Source organism: Lagopus muta, chromosome 14, assembly GCF_023343835.1.
Source record: "Lagopus muta isolate bLagMut1 chromosome 14, bLagMut1 primary, whole genome shotgun sequence".
Classification (NCBI taxonomy): Eukaryota; Metazoa; Chordata; class Aves; order Galliformes; family Phasianidae; genus Lagopus; species Lagopus muta.
The window spans coordinates 10,639,021-10,658,688 of NC_064446.1; the positions used below are offsets into that span (position 1 = coordinate 10,639,021).

Here is a 19,668-nt window from a genome sequence, read left to right on the forward strand (position 1 = left end):
CTGTAAGCAATGAGCTTTCCTGTGCAAAGGCCACGTGCCAGCACAGGCTTTAATCAGTTATTTTAAGATAGATGTGGCTTGTTAGCATCAGAACAATGCAATTATTTCTCCTCCTCCCCTCTCTCCAAATCCCAGGATTTTATTGGCCTATTAATGGATTGATTTTTTTGTTGGTAGAAACAAGGAAAGATTCCAACTCACTGGTCATGTTATCCTACAGCTATCAAGTGGAATATATAAGCGAGATAATAAAACCCAAACCATATTCATGAAGGTTACATTTTCTAAACCCTTTTGTGTTCTGGATCATAGTTTATGTTCCCTTTCAACCAGAAATACACAGTTCAGCACTGTACATGACAGCTGAAAAAGGTCTGTTATATTAAAGGTTAACTTTGCAATCTTTCACCATCTTTTTCTCACAGAAACAAGTCACACTGAGTCTCACTGTCCACCTTCTAACATAGGTGTGTAATCAAAAGCCAATTCAGAAGGAGCCTTCTGTAAATATCAGCTTGATCCAGGCATATGTATGCCTTCCTCAGAGCACCACAGAGTCCTGCTGATTTCAGTGGGATGGCGCCTGTTTGAAGAAAAATAGATGCATGTGTGCAGGAGACATGAAGGTCGAAGAATAAAAAAATCAGGAGAGAACATAATTTTGTGTTGCTTTTCACTAAGCAGAGACTCAAAAACTCACAGCCAGAGGGAAGCCGAGGTCCTTTTGGTGACTTCTGTCCCCTGTCCCCTGCCCTGGAATGCTTTTGGTGCCCCCTCCATACAGGGTATGGGGCTGCTAGGGTCCATGTGGAGCTCTGAGGGATTATGGAGTGGTGAATGGGAGAGGGGCATGCCACAGGTCATGGCTGTGTCTTACTGCAAAGCGGGACTCTTCCTGGAGCTGTGGGAAAAGAGTGCTTCAGGCTCCTGTATGACAACAGCTGTGGTGTCCAGTGGGCTTCAGCCCACACCTCCTGCCTTCCTACTGAAGCCAGAAGTGAACTTCCTGCAATTTCTGTGTTCCTAAGAAATGTGGAAAATGTGACCATTTTGCAGTCAGGAAGCTCTCACCAAATCATTATTCTCTTAACTCCTTGAACGCAGAGACTCACGGAGCTCTTCTTAATCTTTATAAAGGAAATGAAGAGCAGAACGCAGCTGCTGGAGGTAAGAGGAACTGCCAAAACCACCACAAATACTTGAGATGCCTTAGAAAATGCCACGGGTACATTGGCAATAACAAGTCACCAGGGCAGCCCAGGCCTTGCCTTACTGGAGGAAGTGGTCAAATGGACATCAATGCCCACTGGAGGTTGAGTGTAAAATGAAGTTTTAATAGTATAGTGTGGTTTTATTGTTGCATAGATACAATTTTATCTCTAGGTTTAGTCTTTGGATTGGAGGTGATTTTATTTATGCTGGAATTCATCTGCATCAGACTATAAAGCTGAAGCAGCGCAGCAACAAGCTTATTAATTACCAAGCAATTATTTTGCTCAACTTCTAGACCAAGGGGATACCCAAAAATACCCACATCCCTTTCATTCTGATTTCTTGTTTTCCCTCCCATGCCGCAGCTGAGGTTATTTTACAGCAGCTGTCAGTCATAGCAGTAACAATTTCCACAGCAGCAGCTTCCATTTGGCAAGCTCACTGCACAGAAAGGGCTGTGATGGAGTGGAAGGGGTTTCTTTCTCTTTCTTAATATCATCTTCCCCTAGGATAGACTACCTTGCCCTCTCCAGCAGAACACGCTCAGATCATACTGCAGAGTTTCTGACTGCTGCTTTTAAAAAGGTATATCTGTTTGTTTCTATCAACACATTTCAGCTCCTCTGGCATGCTGTCTTTGCGGCTCTAATAGAGACACTTCACATGTAATAGGGTCACACAGTGATCCTCACGTTCGATTCCATTCCTATCACCATGTTAAATTGAAACAATGTGTGTGCATCAGGTTTCTGCAGTGCAGGGAAGCTGCAGCATCTCCAAGTTTTGTGATGCGATGAACCTAATGATTTGGATTTTATTTTCTTGGTACCACATTCAGCTGGCAAACTCATGGAAATACACCTTACCTCGTTTCCTCCCCGTCTCCGCACCTCTCAAGAGCTTTCACCAACAGATCTACTTTCATGCTGGAAAAAAAAAAAGAAAGTAATTCTATCAGTAATTTATGGAAATTAGAAAACTGATTAGCATAAAGCTTCTACTTGTGATAGTGGGGTTACAGAAGTGGGTTGATAGGTAAAAATGATCTCCTCAGTGATAATTAACTTTGATCTCTTAAATAACTGTTAACTTTCATAAAGAAGGAGAGTACAAATGACATTTGCATCATGGCAACTGTAAAAGGCAGAACATAACTTTCGTTGGAGATAACACGATAAGCTCTGTTCTCAAAGAAAATACACTCATTTCAAAGGAAAATGACACAGATTGTCAAGGACTGCTGGGTTTGTTCTCACATCCTGTGCCAACCCGAGAGCTCTGAGATTAGGCAGTGCATACACTTGTGCAAGCAGCCCTGTGCACATCAGTGTTACACTGACAATACAGGCCCTGCTTAGCACTAGGAGTCTGCTCACCCAAGGACTTCCAAATACTCTACAAATGTTAATTCGTTCTGACTGCAAGCCAGGTAAATATTAGCCTTATTGCAATGCTATTGGGAAATGGAGGACACGGCGGGTAAGAGACTCACTCAAGACCAAGAGATAACAGCTTGGATGCCAACCTTCTGGTTCCAGGTGCAGATGTGGCCTCCCATCAACGTGCATGCCTTTGGACACTGGAGATTTCCTCTCCTTGCTTTGATTACAGTTTCACATATTTTCCCCATCAATATTTATTTCTGACCAATTTCACAGTGCCAGTTTGGGGTCAGACAGCGTTACCATCTGTTTGACAAACTGTAAATGGAGGCAAAGAGGGGAAAGAATCTGAAGAGCCCAGTGGATGTACATGGCCAGTTTGAGAAACCAAGGGGCAGAAGACCCTCCCGAACTGCAATTGCTCATTTAAACTGGGAGATTAGCAGTTGTACATTGTTTTTTGGGCTAAAATCCCAAATCTGCCAGCAAAACTGAAGCAGTAAAATCCCAGTTGAACTGAATTTATGGGCTAATGAAAAATTTTGCAGCCCAGAATAGCAGACATTGGTTGTCAGTCCATGGATGCCAGCACAGGTTGCTGGGGTGAGATGAAGCAAAACAGAAGTTCTGTATGAAGCAAAGTGTACATCAAGAACCACACACACTCATGAGATAGGATGGATAATTTAAGGAGTAAAATTAAAACAGTATCTTAATAAATAAATCCTCAAAGCTGTGCAGCCTCCCAATTTTTCAAGTCATGGAAATCATCTCAGAGCCCCTCTCTCACTGAAAGCTCCCAGCACACTGGGTTGTTGCAAAGAAACTACTGCAACATCTCAATATCCTTCTTCAGGAGTTCCTCCAGACACTGGCCACTCTCTGAATCATTTTATCCTGTCATCTCTCTTCCTTTGATATGCATGAAGTTAAAGGGAAATGGCAGTCTCCTAATTTCTATTTCCACCCAATGTCACGGGAGAGAGGAAGGGGTGGAAAAAAAAAAAAAAAAATCACTTTTTAATGTGGCTTTTAAAATAGAAAAGCAAAAAAAAAAATTTTTTTTTTTTTTTTACAGCACTTAATAGGCCTCCCTTGCAATTTAAAAACTGATTTTCAGGAGCTCATATATTCAAATCTCCAAAGTCTATTTGAAGGCACATCTGAAGGTGCACCCTGCAACCTGTGTGTAGCAAACTCTTTTGAATCTTGTCCTTGAAACAAAAATTAGTGCCCCATGGGAGCTCAGCAGTGTAGACAACCACTAACTGCAGGATGACTGAAAGCAGGGCTGAGAGTCCTTGCAGCTGGGAGGGAGAAGGGGATGAGAGAGCGGGGGAAGATGAGAAAAGCCTTCAGGAGCCATTTGGGAGACAGTCACTGGGAAGAAGAAAGAAAGACATGCACTAAAAACAACAGAAACACAGGTGGAAATGGCCTACTGGGAAATCAGGCTGTCAACAAACAAAAGCCGAAGGCCAGAAAGCAGTTTCAGTAGCAGCCCCTGCTAACAGGGCTTCAGTGTTCAGTAAATAAATTAGCAGCAGCTTTGACTGTTTGGAAATTAGTAGCGACATGATGAAAGAAGCAAATGACTTGCTTTTATCTGGAGTGGAAGCACTAAACTTCCAAAGATATCCTTGCCTGTATCAGGAGCAGCAGAGATGCTTATATCAGCTCAGACTTGAACAACAGTAACAACTGAAAAGTTTCATTTCATTTACCAGAGGCTCAGAACTTCGTTTATACCTAATGAGACCTCTGTCCCTCTGGGCTGCTTCTGACAGCAGCTCTTCCTCAAATAGTTTATCACTCTGGAGGTAAAAATAACACAGGTTAGTCAGGTGGACAGACAGACAGATGGATACATGGATATCTGAGGAAAGAAGTAGAGTTGGGACATCAGATCAACCCTTCAATTACTGCAAACTGGGAGAACTCCTTTGGGAGAAACTCCCTTGATTTACATCCGTTGAGAATCTGATCCTGTTTAATTAAATGGAAACTAAATGAGAGGCTGAATAGTAAACACTTCAGCATGTGCTTAAACATTCAGCATGTGCCAAAGTCATATTGATTCAATTGAGATCTAATTTGCTTAAGCAGCCCTCTCCAGTACAGGTTCCTCCAGAACCAGGGCTTCCAATAGCTGTTGAAACTGGATGTTTATTGTGTCAGATGTATTAAGAAGAGGCTCTTTTCCCAGCTCCTCGTAGCCTGGGAAGACAGTTCATAAGGGAGCAACTCTGCAGCTTCCAGAGTGGACAAATATTTACATTAGCTGTGCTAATTGCACTTGGTATTGCAACAGGTCCGGGAGGCCAACGTGCACTAACAGAGGAAAGCAGGGACATCACGGTGAGTCCTTTCATCCACATAAAACTTGAAATATGAACTTGGTCCCAAGCATGGACCACACTATCTTTGAGAAACATCAATGGCCTGTGCTGTATCTGCTGCCCATCAATTTGGAGGCTGGTACACGGTACAAGTACATGATAATGCCATGAAATGACAGATCTAAAGGATCACAAGTCCAGATCTGCTAAAACTGCTAGGGTATCGAAGCTGCCCTTTTAGGCAGCGTTAGTTTTGTATCCCATAAAATACCTGGCTGCTCAGAGATCCAGCTGTACTGCGAGCATTCTCATCCTGTCTTGCCTGGCAGACTTTGAGCAAAGTGTCACAATTTCTCATTCACATGGCAATGTCAGTGAGGCAGGACCTCCTCCCACTCTGCCTGGCTTGTGCTGTTCATTCTTACCACCACAAGAAGTAAATTTGCTTGCATGCTTCTAAGCAAAATGGTCAGTAAGTAGTGGCATCCCTCAGGGATCAATACTGGGACCAATACTGCTTAATGTCTTCATTAACAACCTGATGATGGGATGGACTGCACTCTCAGCAAGTTTGCAGACACACAGATAGCAGGAAGAGCGGTCGATAGGCCAGATGGCAGGGCTACAATTCAGGAGGACTTGGGCTGGCAGAAACCTCATGAAGTTCAGGAAAACCAAATGCAAAGCTTGATATTTTGCTATCTGTGATGAAATATCAACAATACAAACCACAGGCCAACTCTCAAGGAAGCAGCAAAGAACAACCACCACACTCTGAGCTGTATTAGCAAGAAAACAGACAGCAGGTCCAGGGAAGTGCTATGTAATCAGTCTCCACAAGTGGAGGCGCTCAAAATGTGACCAGATCCAAGCCTAGACAATCTGATCTAATAGGAGATGCTTCAAGTAGGGGCTGGGACCAGGTGACTTCTGTAGTCCCTTGCAATCTAAATTATCCCACTATTTTATGGAAAAGAAGCCCAACACAAATGGTGAAGATTGTGTGGAAGCATGCAGTAGGCTGTACAGGCCTGAATGAAAGCTCAGGCTCAATTATACTGAGAATTTAATTAATGAAGGCAGGCATAACATAGTTAGATTTTTAGTAAATTGTTAGTTTAGTGCTACACATGAACTCAATAGGAAGGTTGGAGTTGCATAGGCTGCATAATAACACAATAGGGGAGATAAAAATCTATCCAACAGCCAGCAACCAATGAGTTATCATCAATGGTTTTATGTCAAAAGAGAGAAAGTATCAATTGGTCTCCCACAGGGATTGATACTGGAGCCAGCATTAATCGATATACTCATTAACAGCCTAGCGAAGAATGTAAAATCAACAACCACTGGATCTGGAGAAGATTCAAAGGAACGGTGGGGATGTGGCAATGGAAGGAGGTGACATGTTAGAACTGTGGTCAAGCCACAATATGAATGGGCAACATTTCATATTTTGCATATTCAGAGAAAAAAATTGCATAAGATAAATGTAAAATAGAGCGGAGGCAGTGCCTGCAGCCCACCCCTTCCAAGAAAGCCACAGGTTAGCAAAATGTTCGTTCACAGCACCCCATAAGGCAGAGTGAATTCCTGATCCATTAGAAACCCTGCAAGACAATGCAGTAAATTGCCCCTTAACAACATGTCAGCTCTGAAATACCATAGCCAAATGTTACAAGATATTGAGTAAGAAAGAGGATTAGGAGAGAATCACTAAAATTAGGCAAAGAATGAATTCAAATCTAGCCTACGTACTTCACAGTTTAATAAAAGAAAATAAAATGTTTAAGTACGTGGCAGCTGAAAAGTGCACTAAAAATAACAGTGGGAAAGGATTTGACTTCAGGGTTGATAGGGTTTTGTATGAAAGATAATACATGCAATGTCTGGTTTTTATTTCCCCATGTTTTGCTACAATTCCAATCTCCATCCTGTGACTCTGATGTATGCATACACATATTTTAAAATTTGTTCAAAGACCACATTGCTTGGTGGAGGTGTGAGCTGACCCATAGATATTAAGCCCAAACAAATTGCCATATCCATATAATATTTCTTCTGTATCCCATAAATCAGAGCCTTTCCCTGCTTGGATCTCTTAATTTTGTGGGTTTTTGTTGTTGTTGTTGTTTGGAGAATATAGTAAAAAATTATTCTGGATTTCATCCCACATCTATTGGGGACTGCATGTCATTCTTTGCCCACATGTTGACAGCAGTTTTATATATATATACTCAATTTGAATAGGATGTTTCACTTTGTAGCCTGCTTGCATCAAGAATACTCTTCCTTCCAGAGCTACCCAGTGGAACTGTTTAGCTGCATAATGCATTATAACCATCATTTTTATAAAATATGCTTATAAGCCTGGAACTTCTACTACTCCAGTTTATGAAAACTCCCATGGATGTTAATGCAAGCAGGACCTGATATTTATTCATCAAAAGCTAGAACCATCTGAAGAAAAATAAGAAATCTTTTAAGCTACAGTTCTTAAGGGTCTGCTGCATGGTGTTTACTGTTCAACACATCAGAGCCTCATAGCCATATTAGTTGTATGAATGGGATAAGATTACTTGGGCAATTTTCCTCTACATTAGAAACAAATCGTAGCTAAGCCTTTGCTGGCTCCATACATTTTAAATTCCCATCTTCTCTCACTAGAACAGAAAAATAAATACATAGATAGCTGACCAAACTTAGAAAGTGTTCAAAGCAATCAAGTGCAAATTCCCTCCTGTTAAAATGTGAAGAAAACAGAAAACCTTTGACTGAGAGGTAACTTCAGAGATAAGTAGTTAGATAGATGCTATAGACAACAAGACACAAACAAATTAAATCTATTCCACTGAAACAGTGATATAATTTCCCTCCAGAGACTATCTAAGACTGACAAAATAAACAAAGAAATAACATGTTTCTTAACTTGTGAAATGTGACAGTCAATGGCAGACAGCAAAACAAAACCAAACAGAGCTGGAAGTTCTCATACAAACACGCCGGTTGGGAACGACGCGGCTCTATTTTATTCTGCCTTCAAGCTCCTAACAACCACCCTTTTTCACACCTCCCTCCTCTGAGGTTTCTCATCCTCTTTTCAACACGGTTCTCCTGCTCGAGAAACATGTTCCTTGTTTATTTTTGAGGGATAGATTGATGATGGAGATTAGCACATCTGGGAAAGAGAGCGCTGTTGGTCGGGAGCTGTAATGACACCTTCGAAGGCCCTCTGCCCAACGAAGCGTACCAGGACATGCTTCAGTTTGGCTTTGATGATAGATAAGGGCTCTCTAAATGCTGCAAAGGTTTGATGACGCAGTGTGGATTTCTATATTAATTTTAAAACTCCCCAGAATTGGGGCCAAAAAACAGAGCCCAGGTGCACGACCTGCTCAGGAAATTCCGCCAACTGATTATTCAGGCTTTTCAAGATGACAGAAGTATTTGGAAGTGCTCAGGTCAGAGCTGAGATTGCTGTCCCAGTAGCTGTAGTACCCAGCATAAACCAAGTACAAAGGAAGTATTCTCAAAAAAAGAGAGGAGTCAGGCACAACAGAACGGCCAAACTATAGAAGAAAGCTCTGAAGACAGAAACAAAAGCACGAGCATGCCAAAGCGCAGTACAGCACTAATTTTCATGTTACTCATAGCAATCATTTTTTCCATGAACAATCTGTATATGTCACTTACAAATATCTCATTTATTCCCCAGCCTTCATATGCACATAATAATCCTTTCACTTTATTTTAGTTGATAGTTTGCCTTTAAAATGTCAGGTCTTTTCCCCTCTAAGTTACAAATTGCTTTTTTACCTAAAAGTTTATAACCTAAAATACCTTAGCTCAGAGCTGTGTGAGGGTTGATGAGAAAAATGGATCTTTTCACTCCAGCAGACAGTCAGAAACCAGTCCAAGTCTCCAACTGACATCTCCTAATTGCTGAAGGTGGGGTTCATCTCCAAATGTCTAACTTTAGACAACCGATTTAAGTAGCTTCCTTGCTAGCTGCTTTGGAAACAGCAGCTCCAAAAGGCAGCTCACTCAGCCCAAGCTCCCCAGCCCTTTGTGGTTTCAGCCTAAATTACTTGCCAAGGTCGCATAGGAGTCTCTTGTCAAGTGAGACTGTAGCTCCCATGACACTGGATCATGCTTCCTTTCTCTGGTGCCTGAGATGCCCCTGACTTGTCAAAAATACAATGTTACTATGAAGAAGGTCTTTTGGAAGGAAAAAAAAAAAAAAAGCACAGAAAATGAAATATGGCATAATACAGAAGCTGCCATAACTGGTGGAAGGACTGTCTGAGGGACCTGAGCACATTCACTGCCCATTTCTAAATACAGTTCTGCGGGTGAGCAGCAGCCCAAGGGTTGTTGAGAGAACAAAAATATGGGATGTGGAGCAGTTTGAAAGACATGGCATGCTTTCAATCTAAAGTTTTATGACAACGCTGCATGGTGGTCTCTGGGAAGTTACAAGGTTTAAAAGCAGTGCAGCTTTCTCAGAGTTGTGGCAGAGCAGGCCAGATTTGCTATCAAAGAACATCCTCTTTTCATGGCTCTCAAGGGAGCAACTCCTATCAGCCCACTTTTACTTGCAAGAATAATAATGAGAAACACATAGCATGAATTGGTCACTCAAAATCATATTTGGACTGACTTTCATGGATGCTGAGTCCAAGTGGCATCCATGGACTTCAGTGGAGCAATGTGGGCATGCAGCATTCTGGGAACCCCCAGCTTACAGTGCTTTCTTTTGCCACAAAAAAACATCCGCTGTACATTCATCTGGATACTCCAAGTGTGTTCTGCAGCCTGCCCACCTCCATGCTGAATAATAATTCTGAATTACATAACGCCACATTCCTTTCCTCATCTGATAACAATAACAAGCTCTGTATCGCAGAGACATGCACATTTATGTTGGCACTATTGGAAATACTAACGCCAACTGAATCTCTTCTCTGTTCTAACAAACACCATTCATTTCCTACAGATTAGTTTCAACCTAACAAGCGTTTTGTTGAGCCCCAAAGTATATTTCATTTATTTAGATAATGCTGATTGCTCACTTACGAGCAGCAGCTCATTCAGTACAGAACACACTGTTATAGCTCAGTATCTTTCAAAATGGAAAAAAAAAAATCTCAAGGAGCAACTCGGAGATATTTAATACTCAAAAGACAGCACATCATTATGATAAGCGGATCTATTGCTGTGAATAATGGAGAGGCTTTAATCACACAATGGTACAGATATACTTAGAATAAATATTTAACGGTGTGTTTTGCAAAGCTGGAGTTTGTTCTAACCCCACATCCAGTGATTTGTGCTCAGTGCCATTACAGCACAGGATGTATATTGCATCAGGATGCCCAGAGCAACAATGCATAAGGTCTACTGCAGAACATATGAGATTTGTGCAATAGGGTGGGCAGAGTTACCCCGATAGGAACAGAAAAGTGCTGTTCATCTCTGTGGCCATGATGCTGTCACAAGAGCATGGCCACCACCACCACCTCTCCAGCCTGCCCACATGCTCACCTTTTGGGGAAGGTATGCAAAATCACACCAAGAGGATAGGAGGAAGCCAGCCTAGGATATGCTAGGGGCAGGCACATTTCCCTCTGCGGGGAAATGTTCAGCAAAGTTGGAGGGGGAGTGTCCAGAGAAAGGTGAAAAAGAGGCATTCGCTGCACTTTCTCTGCTCCAGCAACTCCTATGCCAGATGTATTGGTCACGGGCCAGTCAGCTGCATTTAGCTGATGGGACTGAGCAGCCAGAGAGAAGCTGCTGGGAGCACGGGGCTGCCAGCACTGCAGAGTGGGACCAGGAGATGAGGAGTATCATGGGCTCCAAAGGCCTGCTAGTCCCCCAGTAAATCCACCTGGTGTTCACCCCTTCCCTCTCCAGCATCTTGAATTTCCTCTTAGTGGAGGCTTGGGTACTCCACTGTAATAACAGCATCATGGGCATCTAAAAAATATGTCTGTTATCCACAGAGGTCTTATTACAATGGCTCTTAATGAGCCCTAAGATTTAGTAGGCAGACACTCATTTTGTATGAAAATACTGAACTGGAAATTGGAATAAAATGAAAATCTCAGTAGGAAATTTATGAGTGGAGAAAGCATGGGTACAAAGAAGAGGAGATGGGCTAGCATACAGTTGGGGACAGAGCAGGATCACAAAATGAAAGAAAGATTTAAAAATAAAATTGAGAAAAATAGAAGAAAAAACCTCAACGCGCACAGACACAAAAACAACGGAAAAGAGCCTACCCTATTTTCTGCAAGGTTTAGATTTTTAAAAGGGTGGGCATTACTGCTGCTAACACAAGGAATAGGTTTCCCCTGAGCAAGAGAAACATTTGGATATTTTTTTTTCCTTTTTATTAATCATTGGTGGTGTAGGGAGGGGGAAAACCCCTGAGAATTCAATGACAGGAAAAAAAAATGGTTTGTGAAGTCAGCCTCAGTTTGCGTACCTAAAAAGCAATATGATTGATTTGCAAAAACCTCTAGCTTCACAAAGTTCTTCCATCTCTAATGAGAACTAACAGCATTTTTGTCCAGCTTCCCTGCAAAATATTGTTCTAGTGCTGAATCCATCAACAAAAATGGCTAAGCATTAGCTTTCTTAATGGCCTCTGGCTTCGCTTGCCAGCAGCTGCAGATGGAGTGGGCTAAGCAGTGCTGGGGCTGAAGCGAGGAGGCCTGTTGCAGATCTCAGCTGCATTTTGCTCAATTAGAAGGAAGACTGAATAGTGGCTTGCTTGTGTAGTTTTAAAATCACAGGTTATTCCTAGAGCTGGTAAGGCACAAATGCCCAATCCTCCCACAGTCTAATTAACATAACTTCAGTGATGAAGCATGACAAAAGAAGGAAAACAGTAAAGGAAGGGGCTCTGGTCAGAGGGTGTCTCAGCACTGACAGCAGAAGTTGCAGAATTTTTAAGTCTATTTATTTGCCTCTTGCCCTTTGAATGTGTGACTGCAATATATCCCCACTGGTACCTGCCTGCACAAATCCTGACTTCCCTCTCTTTGACTTCCAGCGCATCTACACAGCACGGAGGAGGAGATTTTGGCACAAAAAACAGCGTTATTCCCAGGAAGTAACCCAAACAGACCACACAGTCTTCATTTGTTGCAATCTACAGTGATCCCCAATCATGGTCATCATTCTCCCCTCACCTCTCCTTTGAAGAGAAGGGTGACAAAGCAATACCAATCCCACAACCAAGCTCACAGACAAATTTGTCATTTCCAAACTTCCAACCACAGAGCAAAAGCAAGTAGAAGCAATCTCACAAGGAACCCTGTTTCTTCATGTTTTTCCGCTCTACATTGGAACCTGAGACTAAGATACTTCAAATCAAGCTTGAAAAAAGCAAAGCCTGAGGACTGATGCGAATTTATGTGAACTCTGAGACCTTCTGAAATCCATAAATTTTGCCTTTCATTTTGAGCTAAATAAGCTTGACCTCCCTCCACCATATACTGCAGCTTCATTTTATGCCAGAACTACACAATACTTGGCCAGTGACTGCTGGGCAGGTGACAGTGGCATAAAGAATTTAATAGGAGAGCAAGAAGCAGTAATTCCAACATCTGCTTTCAGTCAGCACTGAGGTTAGTAAATATCCCTTGTGAACTATTACCTAGGCATCCTTATTTTACCTTTATCAAAGAGAACACGCACCAAGAAATCACAACAGTAACCTCTGCAGAACTTATTTGCTTATTATGAAAAAAAAGCGCTTTTGAAGAAACCTCTCTTCATACGCTCAACAACTTCTGGATTACTTAAAATAAAAAGGGAGAAAATTATCTTTGAAATGTCATTTTTAGATGGTTCACTGTAATAGCACTCCCTTTAGAAGGCACCCATGTTTTGCAGTCAGTCTGTTCAGATCTTTTTACACACCTTGAGGAATTTTACATTGATGATGCAGTCACAGAAAGCCACCTTTCAGCTGTGAAACACCTCAGAAAGCGATGGGTTTGTAAGGAAGAGAAGGTGGGATTATGCTAAAGGCATGACATACAATTGGCATTGTGTCCAATGATAAACAAATAAAAGACAATGAAGGGCTCAAGATAATGATTCCCAGTAATTACAGAACTGAATTTCATACCAGCTTAGCTCCTATTGCATCTATGGGAAACGTAAATAGAGCAACACATTTTAGAAAGTCTCGTTATGCCAAAGTGGTTTTAAGAATTACTGGGGTATGATATAAAGGATTCAGCATCACTCATATGAGATGAGCTTCAGAACCTACCAGCAATGAGTACTGCGTCACCTGCAAATGGATGCTGTTAAACCTAACTTCATACCACTGAAACTAATAGCATCTTTGTGCATTTGACAGGAGCATTAGAAATCATCTCAACTCAAACAATTAAGGAAAGAGAAGAATACATACATAGATATCCATTTCTGCTGCTAACGCATGCAGATATATTTGTTGTTTGCTATACTACATCAAAATGTGAAGCATATTTTCAATCCTCAGCAGAACAACATCCTTACCAAAAAGCAGCATGAAAGTCGGAAAATGCATATAAAAGAATTACCAATTGTCATAAGAAAGTGAAAATCCAAGAAGCAATTTACAGGGAATCAAAGATAACGTTATTATAACATCACTGATGTCTCCTGCACTGAACTTGTTTCTCTAGCACATACGCTATGACAAATTAAATATGCTAATATTGCTTTCGTTATCATGCGACTGCTAGAGTAGGATGCCGACTGAAGTCTTGTCAACATACTACAGGACTCTAACAACAAACTATTACATTCTGATGTTCTATGCATCATATTAACTACATAGATTGTTTGAATGTCGCAGCCACTTGCATTTAACTTTTTTACTGAAGTCCTTAAAGAATTTCTAAGAGTTTATGATTAATGTAGTTTCACACCTGTCACCTGTGTAAATCCACACTGACAAAAACAGCATCTGCTGCAGAGACAGGCAGCCACATGCTCACCAACCTTTAGAACAGATCTACAGAAGAAGAGGAGGTAACACTTGCTCATTCATTGTTTGTAGTGATCCTTCTTAGCCCACAATTGTTAAACATCAAACTTCTCAAAGGAGCTCCTGAAACACTGGTAAGAAGCTGAAAATCATTCCTTAATTTACAGTGAATTGTGTTAAAATCCACATTGATAGACAGAGTGCTGTAGATCTTCACAGCTGCTGAAATGTTATGTGTAGTGGTTGGTACCTAGCAAAAGGGGAAATAGAATAAATGAATATTTAAATATTTAAATTTTCTACAATATGTTTGAAGTGCATTTTCAAAGCATTATCATCAGATTTGAAAAACCAGTACTGAACTGGTTATGAACTCCTTGCTGAAGAGGTTCACAAGCCTCCCTTCTCCCCACCTTCCACTTATTAGCAATCAGAATAGCTTTTACATGCGGTACTGTAATTGTAACCAAACACAGACTGCACTGGCTCCTTCCCTCCAAGTTTCTAAGAATCCCCTTTGGCTGACCTTTAGTAGCCAGTAAAAGATAGCTAAAAGAGACAAAGGGAAGCAGTGCAGAATTGTAGAGAAGGAAGAGTATATTGAAAAGGCTGCATTGCTTTCTGCAGAGGGCTAAATGGCTGAGATACATGCAAGAAAAAGCAATATCTCTAATAAGAGTATAACTTTAGTAGAGGTAAGTAAATTTATCTTACCAACATGTGCATGTTATATCTACTTACTTTTGGCATACAAGCATTTTCCATATATACCTATATGTATGTGTTCATATCTCTTAAACACAGAATACTCTGAGTTAAAAGTCCATATACATCCACATTAACGCTTCTGATCAGTGAAGCAAAACTAAACAAGGTGTCCTCATGAGCTGGCAACCTGAGCATGGCAGAATCTAAACACCCATCTATGCTTAACAGTTGCTTAATATCATGACAAACTAGGTTAGCTTTCACAAAGTCCCCTTAGGCTCCATAAAAATACAATAAATTAAACAAAAAGGGAAAAAGAAAAAAGAAAGAGGAATCATCAGTAAAGAGGAGAAATCAAATTTCACACTGAATACTTTTTGCTGCTTATCTTACAAAATTATTATTATTTGCCTTCTTAGTTACTCCAATTCATCAGAGTGATGTGTGCAGATTGTGAGAATGCCAAACATTCCCTGAAAACTGACGAGTAAGCAAAAAAAGAGCTGCTCTTTAAACCCTTCACAGTTTATAGCCACATTTACATAACATTAAATAAGTCAACAAAGGCATCATTAGCTCCCATTAAAATATGAGCGAAGAAATTTAAACGAACAAGACAAGCTAATTGGTAAGTAATGTTGTGTATCAAAAATTATGACTGTAAGATTCCAAAGTTAATGAGAAGCCTTACAACTGTGTTTACTAAATATTTCAAAATTAAATTAAAGGTGAACATGGAGAGCCAGCAAAGTTTTCTTGCTGTCCTTTAGGATGACAGAGAACTGTGAAGGTTATCCCTACCCCTCTCCAAGAGGTTTGAGTCTCCACAAACACATCATTTGATCTTTGTCCATCAATCAGATTAAGTCTCTCATTGATGAACAACACAATTTCCTGCTGAAACAGCAATGTGAGTCATGATTCCAAGTAGGGGAATCACAGAATAGAATCACAGGATTACTGAATCATTAAGGATGGAAAGATCACTCAGATCATACAGACTAATCACTGACCCACCACCACCATACCACTAAGTCCTGTCACTCAAGGTGATACCTGCCCTCTTCTTGATCACCTCAGGGACAGCGACTCCACCACCTCCCTGGGCAGCCTGTGCCAATGCCTGACCGCTCCTTCTGAGAAGAAATTTTACCTAACATCCAACCTAAATCTCCACTGGTGCAACTGGAAGCCATTACCTCTTGTCCTAACACAAGTTACATGGGAGAACAGGTTAATCAAGAATTAGGTACAGGCCTTTTGAGAGACACATCCTTAAGGGGATGTATCAAACTGGTCGAAGCTACCAGTCTGTTGCCATTACCCGCTTGTTGAGCTTGCTCATATTTTTCAAAGGAAGGTACAAAAGCAACATACTTTTGAGTGCGTTTCCTTTCACCAGTCTTTTGTCTCTAAAGGTCCATCAGTTTATGGCTACAAGTTGAAAATCACTCCCATCTTTGCTTTTGTCTTTATCACTATAAACCATTTCCAATTGCTGCATTTTAGCTGTACTCTACTCCCTTCCAAATGATAGAAGCCACTGAGTGGAGATATTATCCTGCAGTGCCATTAATGAGCAGTACCACATTACACTGTCCCTCTTGCTAATTGGTCATTCATTTGCCATTGTGCATGAAATCACAGGTGTTAATGCCTGCATGATGCTTATCTGAATTTACCACATAACATCGATTCCCTTCTGCTTCATTTCTCAGACCAGTGGGATCAGTGTATGTTTAAAAGGGGGGCACATGTTCTCATGTTCTATCTCATATGCCCAGATGTGTGCAAATGGGTTTCAGTAACAGCATAAGATTAGATCAGCATCACGTTCTCACAAAGAGCTGTTACAAATGCACACATTGATCTCTTACAGGGAAGTTTTGGAGATGCTGGTTGAGAGAGTCCAGAATTTATTTTTTTTTAATCTACTTTAATTGCAATTGTAATTGTATTGTTTTAAATAGATGTGCTTGCATATTTGGCAGTGAGGGAAGTTTTGAAAGAAGTAAGAATCTCATCGTGTTGGAATGCAACTAATAGTTCTACCATAATTCAATGCAACCTTATAAAGCACGTGAGACAAAGCTGACATTCACGGGTTCTGGACAGGAGCTTGTTACAAACTAGTTTTAACCGAATACTACAACTGGTGCAAACATACCATCAAGTGAAATCCTGAATTCACACGACAGAATTTTTGCTTCACTGAAAGCCAGAGAAGTGTTGCACATACCTCATGTTAGCTCACAGATTTACAGCGACAGTGTTTTCCCTGCCATCTTGAAATCTCTCTTGATTTATTGCCCTTTCCACTAGTTTACATTCATCCAATCAAGGAACAAAAACAAAACAGGGGGCATCAGTAAAAAATCAGGTATCAAGCATTATGTATGCATCAAGAATGTGTACAAGAAAAATTGTTCACAAGCAGTATGTCATCCTGAATCAGGAAAGTACTCCAGTAGGAGATTAACTCAAAGCATGTGCTCGTTTACCACAGTGGGACTCGAGTACAAGCTCAAATTCAGCACTTTTTTATGTGTTCCCCTGAGTAGGGATAATTTCCTGATATAGGAAATACATGCTGATTTTTCTCCCTTAGGATAATTGAAAAACATTTATGTAAATTCCAGTTTGTTTCAGATATGGGGGAAAAAAAAGCAAACCGAAACTCAGCTAACCGTTTTCTCTAACCATTTCACCAGAAAATCCGTCCCAGACCTTGACCAGAAAAAGGTTTTCCTTCATGTCCTATTATGAGCAACCTAATGCAATTTCAAAGCTGGCTCTGCTCTGAGCAAGGGAGAGGGGGGCTGGATCAGAGACCTCCACATATCCCTTCCAGCCTCAGCCATGAGCTGATTTTGCTGTGTTGGATCCCCTACACGTGATGATGACTTAAGTCACAACTAAACTCATTTCAGAAAAGCATGGTAAGGAGTAAGATGATAAATATATTAACACATAAATAAATATAGCTTTGTTTGGACGAAAATTGGATATGGGACGGCATAACAAAGAGGAGGGAAAGAAACTTTTACATTACCCAGCTGCTCTTACAATAATATACAGAAACTCTGTGAATCATTTCATGGTTTATTAAATGAAATTTTGTTTGCAACTGGTGAGTTAGGAAAATAAACGTCCATGTTTGTTTTCATTTTACTTTTCCTTGGTTTGTCCAGATCTTCACAGTCTTGCGTGCCAGCATTGTCCTCTGGGGCTCATTAAAAAGCCCAGCATTTGCTACTCTGATTGTCCAGGGAAATCAGCAACAGATTGCCATTAACCCCATGAGGCCAAGAGCTAGAAATTCTTGATGCGTTCCCTGTTGTGGGCAGTAAGATCCACTGGAGCCATTGGAGCCAAAGGGTTAATTTTATCTCTCTTGTAGCTGCTGTCAGACCTCCAGTAAAACAGTGTGTGACCACTACGGGGTACTGACCACTTAATACAGCAGTACCTGCCAAAATTGGCTTAAGACTGAGTGAGATCAAGGGGCAGAAAAATACTGTCTTTTCTAAAGCACATTGTATTACCAGTGTTTACTTACTGTTCTCTCTTGGGTCAAATGCTTATTCTCAGTAAAACAGTCTTTCTTCTTATAGACTCAGCTCCACAGGAGAAAAGCAAGTTATATCTTGTCTGAAGATGATATCCTTCTATTTATTCACATTAAGTCATGAATTGTCACATATGTCCTTAGCAGAGACGCTACCAAGGATATTTCTCAACCCAAAGGTGCATTGCTACTCAGTTATCACTACCTCTAATTCAATCTTTTTAAAACAGCAGCAAAATTTTGATTGCCTCCCCCCAAAATACACCCAACTATTGTGTCAGCATGCAACTGCCACAGCCCTGGTGCACAGCCCTTTTCTGGGCCCGTGGGTTATGCGTTTCTCTCACTGTTTGCATATCCTGCATTGACTTCCAAGGCACTTGCAGCACTGACAGTCACATACTGGTGACACAGCTCTCTCTGATATTTCTAGTTTATCAGTCCTGAATAGACAGAGATTGGCACTAGAAGGTGTGCCCAAAGCTGGCTCAGCTGCTGATGGCCTATGCTCACCCTTGGGATGAAGGACCCCACGCAACAGCCTGTTCTTACCACTGCTCACAGCCGGGGCCATGCCCAACGTGCCCATGTGCTTCAGCCAACAAACCCCAGCTCTTGTGGGAGCCTTTGGTACAAAGGCACAAAACAGACTGTGGGAAGGGATGTCAGGGGTTGTCAGGCTCATACTGAAAACGGCTGGGATATGAAAAGCTGCCATCAGGGTGATGTTTTGCTCTCATCTGTCTGCTGCCATGCCAAATCATTGGTGATGACACTGATAGCCCTGAGGACTCGGCATCTGGCTTTAGATATCAAATTGCCCTAGGCTTTTTCAAAAACCCAATTTTGGGCTGGAGTCACTGACATAAACTTCCATCCATCCTCACAGATTTCTATGTCAGCACTCCGACAAAGCACACAACCACCCATCCAACACAGCCCAGCCACAGAGGCAGAGCCAAGCTATGCGCTGGCTCCATCCGTGCCAACAGAGTGGTCAGCTCTGCTTTAACATCCTTCCTCTTCCTGCCCTTTGCCCACATGGGGATGTGGGGTATACTAACACCTGCCAACCTCTCAGGCTCTGTAAAACATCAGTCTTTTATGGTCTTCATAGAGCTTTGAGACCCGTACCTGGGAAGTGCTGCAGAAATGCAAAGCATCCCTTATGGATGACCTTATCACTGGGAAAAGAATCTTAAATCCGATCCATTTGTATGACTCCCGGAGAGCCACTGTTGCATTATTCATGACAGTCTCCTCTTCTTCAGAAGGCTAATATTACTTCCCTCCCCCATCCGCCCCCAAACAGCATTCATAATATTAATTTTATATTCTGAACTAAACCACACAGTCCTTTGTAGTGGTCAGTAATAGGATTCCTACCCGTACTTAGCAGAGTCCACATCACAGAGAGCACAATCAGCCACCCCAGGAGAAGAGTTCCCAAGATCTCCTCTTACAAGG

General features: G+C 41.4%; 1 long non-coding RNA gene across 1 annotated transcript in view; it reads right to left on the minus strand.

The window, feature by feature from the left end:
* Window positions 1-19,668, minus strand: part of LOC125700335 (uncharacterized) — a 34,587-nt gene continuing 14,919 nt past the window's right edge. Inside the window, exons 2-3 of the long non-coding RNA XR_007379859.1 lie at window positions 2,079-2,138; window positions 1-583 (exon numbers count right to left, since the gene is read on the minus strand). This is a non-coding gene — a long non-coding RNA (uncharacterized LOC125700335). The remainder of the gene's footprint in view (window positions 584-2,078; window positions 2,139-19,668) is intronic.